The sequence below is a fragment of the Meles meles genome, chromosome 9 (assembly GCF_922984935.1).
Source record: "Meles meles chromosome 9, mMelMel3.1 paternal haplotype, whole genome shotgun sequence".
Classification (NCBI taxonomy): domain Eukaryota; kingdom Metazoa; phylum Chordata; class Mammalia; order Carnivora; family Mustelidae; genus Meles; species Meles meles.
In genome coordinates, this window is record NC_060074.1 from 44,092,974 (window position 1) to 44,098,095 (window position 5,122).

Sequence of the window (5,122 nt, forward strand, 5' to 3'; positions counted from 1 at the left end):
CTCCTGGGCCATCTACAAAGGTGCAGGCGAGGTGGGAAGAAACTACAGGGCGGGGACAGGGGGATCAGGATTCCAGCCGTGACTTCCTTAGAATTCTGATTGTTTGATTAGTCTGCCTCTGTCTCTACCCTCCAGCTCCCTCTCTCTCCCTCAGACTGGCTTGAAAACACCGTATTGAGGGTAACTGAAACACAATTGTGGAATTGTTTTTTGGGTCCCTTCCGGAGTTGAGCCAGATGGAGTAGTTGTTTGGACTCATCTTCCTAAATTAGAAAAGCATCACAGAAAATAGAATCATTATATGACTCTGTTCTACCTCTTAACAGCTACACAGAGAATAAACCCACTCCTGTTCATTTGTTCCTTCTAGCTCTAAACACTGAATTCCAGGTTTCAGAATAGCTAATGTAATCATTTAAGTAATGAGGTAAAAACATGTAAACACACAAAACCCCAGCTGGCCCCAGGATTCTTCTTAAGGAACTGCTTTCCTTGAAGGGTTATATGAGGATTAAATGAATAGAGGACGTGGAACAATGCCTCTATGGCCAGTCTGTATTCAGGGTGGGCTGTTATTTGGGAAGGCTGCCCCGCGTGGCCAGAAGAGGAGGGCAGGGGCTCACTTCAGCAGCTCGTATACTAAAATTGGAATAGTACAGAGAAGATTAGCATGGCCCCTACACAAAGATGACACATAAATTCGTGAAGCGTTCCTATTTTTTTGGCACGATATATTCAGAGCCCTAAACGAGAAAAAACATGCAGCCAAGAATACAATATCCAGGTAGGCTGTCATTGAAAATAGAAGGAGAGATAAAAAGCTTCTAGGAAAAACAAAAATTAAAAGAATTTGCAAACACCAAACCAGCTCTACAGGAAATATTGAAAGAGGTCTTTTAAGCAAAGACATAGGGGTCTTTTTCTTAAAGGGGTCCTTTAAGCAAAAACATAGATCAGAAAGTAACAGAGACAATATACAGTAACAGTCACCTTACAGGCAATACAATGGCACTAAATTCATATCTTTCAATAGTTACCCTGAATAGAAATGGGCTAAATGCCCCCAATCAAAAGACACAGGGTATCAGAATGGATAAAAAACCAAGACCCATCGACATGCTATCAGCAAGAAACTCATTTTAGACCCAAAGACACCTCCAGATTTAAAGTGAGGGGGTGAAAAACAATTTACCATGCTAATGGACATAAAAAGAAGCTGGGGTGGCAATCTTTACATCAGACAAATTAGATTTTAAGCCAAAGACTGTAGTAAGAGATGAGGAAGGACACTATATCATACTGAAAGGGTTTGTCCAACAAGAAGATCTAACAATTTTAAATATCTATGCCCCTAACATGGGAGCAGCCAGCTATATAAACCAATTAATAACAAAATCGAGGAAACACATTGACAATAATATAATAATAATAGAGGAATTTAATGCCCCCTCACTGAAATGGACAGATCATCTAAGCAAAAGATCCACAAGGAAATAAAGGCCTTAAATGACACACTGGACCAGATGGACATCACAGATATATTCAGAACATTCCATCCCAAAGCAACAGAATACACATTCTTCTCTAGTGCACATGGAACACTCTCCAGAATAGATCACATCCTGGATCATAAATCAGGTCTCAACTGGTACTAAAAACTGAGATCTTTCCCTGCATATTGTCAGACCACAATGCTCTGAAGCTAGAACTCAGTCACAAGAGGAAAGTTGGAAAGAACTCAAATCCATGGAGGCTAAAGAGCATCCTACTAAAGAATGAATGGGTCAACCAGGAAATTAAGGAAGAAATGAAAAAATTCATGGAAGCAAATGAAAATGAAAACACAACAGTTCAAAATCTTTGGGACACAGTAAAGGTGACCCTGAGAGGAAAGTATCTAACGATACAAGCCTTTCCCAAGAAACAAGAAAGGTCTCAAGTACACAACCTAACCCTACACCTAAAGGAGTTGGAGACAGAAGAAGAGGGCGGATGTGAGCAAGAGGGAGGGAACCAGTGAGCAGGGAAAGGCATGCCTGGAGGGGAGGCCATCATGGGCTTGGGGTCAACATTCTAGAAGACCAGTGTAAGCGGTTCATCTGGACTTTGGTGTGTTGAAGTCATTAAATTCTGTCCTCTGTTTCTCATTTTCTACACAACGGATGTGACCATCTATGTCTCCAGATACTTTGGGTGAAGTTTTCTTGGTTTGTGTCACCTAGTCATTGAGGTAGGAATGGGTGTCTGTTTTTATAAAGGAAGAGCTGATTTCAGCTGTACGGTTTTGAGGAGGATTTTATTGTTGTCCGTTATTCCTGGATCCCAAGGCATCATGTTTTGGTTACATTTGTATCCCCATGTGAAATATGTTGTTGACTTGGTAAGTTCTCAAAATAGAGACAATGTACGATATATCTGAGACTTCCCCAGAAGCTCAGGCTGCAGGGACAGCTCTCAGGAACAAGCAGGAGAAGGGGACTGGGATTGTATACTGCTGTCAGATGAGGCTCCCCAGACTCCCCCCATCAAAGGCTGGTGCTTCATGTTAAGGTAAAACCCAGAAGAAAATAATAGCAACTTTGAAATTAATCTAAGACTCCCTAGTCCATCGCAGACTATTGGGACATTTCTTATCAACCATATACAAATTGTGTGTTATGTTTTAAATATATGCTGATGGAAGAACAAAGGGAAAAGTGGTTTTCTTATGATCAATTATTTTACTACGATCAGGTTGCACTCATTGTCTCTCTTTTTATTTTTGAAAACAATTCAACTTTCTATAAAAATAATATAAGCTCATTGCAAGGGGGAGAAGATCAGAACATGGAGGTAAGTGAAGAGAAGAGGGTAGAAATGTCTCTTTAAAGACCTGTCCCTCATGGTGTCGATTACTTTCATGTTTGCAAAGGCACTTCCAGATAACTTTCTAGTCTTGTTTGTATTTATTTCCGATGGTTAAATTTCAATAGACAGGCTCTTTGGTAATGGGCTGTATTCACTGGGCAGTAACACCTAGCAGAAGATCATCCGTGGTGATTCCAGAAGATTCCGTCATGAGGACGGACCATGATCAGCCAGAGAGTGCAGAGCTGCTGACATTCAGTTGTGGCTACAGTTGTTCCATGTTATCACCATCCTGATTAAAATGACCTTGACAAGCAATAAACTGATCTTGATAACTAATAACCAATAAACACATCCTTAATCATGTTCTTTAACAAGGAATGCCAAGGAACGAAAGTCTAGGACAAAAGACATGTGCATTTTAAATCTCTGGGTATTTATTGCTAAATCCTCTGCCCTAAAAGTTGTACCAACTTATATTTTTGTATTGGAGTATGGAAGGGGCGGGAAACCTTTCCATGTGTAAATTCACACAGTTCCTTGCTTCCTGGGAAGTTTACATTTTTTTCATGTCTTCATTATCCTTTTGTGTTTATTTATAAGAACTTCCTCTTCAAAAGTTAAACAGCTTTTCAATTAGTGTGTTCTTATTTTTAACTTTTTAAAAATTCTGCATTTATTGTTCATACTCTATCTTAAAAGAGTTTCTGACATGGCTTTTTTTGCGGGGGGGGGACTGAAAAAATAAAAATAAATTTAAAAAATAAAAATAAGACCTGGGTGCCTGGGTGGCTCAGTCAGTTAAGCCTCTGACTCTTGGTTTTGGCTCAAGACATATCTCAAGGTTGTGAAATCAGCCCCGTGTCGGGCTCCATGCTCAGCAACGAGTCTGCTTGAGACTCTCTTTCTCCCTCTGCACCTCTCCACTTGTGCGCGCGCACACACACACTCTCTCTCTCAAATAAATATATAAAAAAGTCAGAAAAAAATAAAAATAAGACCAAACATAACACAAAGGCAGAGAAAAACAAAAAAGCAAACTGTAATACATCGTATATCCAGTATATTAACTATATTGGAATGCTTAAACCTGACCTTCCTGAGGGACAAAGCAGATAGGGACAAGCAACATTCTACCTGGAAAAGAGAACATTTTCTTCAAAACAGACCAAATGAATTATCCTATTAAAATTTAAAGGGATTTGCCACAAGAACATATTAAGAGATTTTGAAGATCGTTGTGGAAAATGTCTTCAGACAAGGGTATTAGAACCCCCTTAGTTGTAGTCAAGTAATTCCATAGTTGTACATATGAAAAGAGTTACAAAAAGCATTGAGCTCATTGCTTCCTGGAATTTGGGCTCTGGAGAACTTTTAAATACAACAAACAAAATAAAGGGCATTGGCCCCAATAAAATCCCCAACTTCTAATCTTCTCATGTAAAGAGGGTCAATAAGATAAAAAATTAAGTAGTTACCACTTACCATAATAATAATTTCAATCCTGAAAACATTTGGTCACTCCTCCTCCATAAATTCGACTGGGAAGCTGATATTAGCGTAAAGGAGAGACAGTTCCCACACAGCACATGCAGACACTGTCGTCCCCAGTATCTTCATTCAGCCATACACTCCCAGCACGCTTTCTGTGGACTGGTACCAACCCACGCGCCGGTGTCTGGGACACACTCTGAGACACACTCTGGGACACACCCGGCGAACAAAACATGAATGCATTCCCTGAGATTCCCCAGCTAAGGAATAACAAAGCAGGGGTGGAAGCTCCAGACCCCTAACTTCGAGGGCCCCAAAGCAGGAGTCTTCAGAGTGCAAGACGAGAGGCAAAGGATCTGAAGTATGAACTTTGGTGCATAATCGCTGAAGAGGTGAGGAGGTCGGGTTCTGTAGTCTGGGGTGAGGACCGGGAACGGCACCCAGGATGTGGGGAGTCTTGCTGGTGTGGGATGCAGTCCCAGGCATCGGTAACTGATGGGTCGGGTCTCAGGAGGTGCCAGGAGCCCGTGCAGAAACTGGAGTTCGAAGGAACAGCTGAGGAGCTGGACCACACAGGCCCAGGGAAGCTCTGAGGGTCCTCTCCGTTCCTCTCTGCAGTGATCCCTGAGCCCCGGGGCTCCCTGATGCCGAGGAGACGGGAGTGTGGTCCTCAGCTGTGTGTGGGCTGCTCCGGGAGCCCTGAGAGAGATGACCCTGGGGTCTCCCCACTCCGCATTGCTTCGGCATGAGGCAATGACACTCAGCCCCCCAATGGTTAGGC

The 5,122-nt window shown here is 42.0% G+C and overlaps 1 non-coding gene across 1 annotated transcript; it reads left to right on the forward strand.

Annotated features, from left to right (window-relative positions):
• The first annotated feature begins 615 nt into the window (after nucleotides 1-615).
• Nucleotides 616-722, forward strand: LOC123951228. Its single transcript, XR_006820378.1, has one exon. It is a non-coding gene; the product is annotated as a U6 spliceosomal RNA (small nuclear RNA).
• The last annotated feature ends 4,400 nt before the right edge of the window (nucleotides 723-5,122 follow it).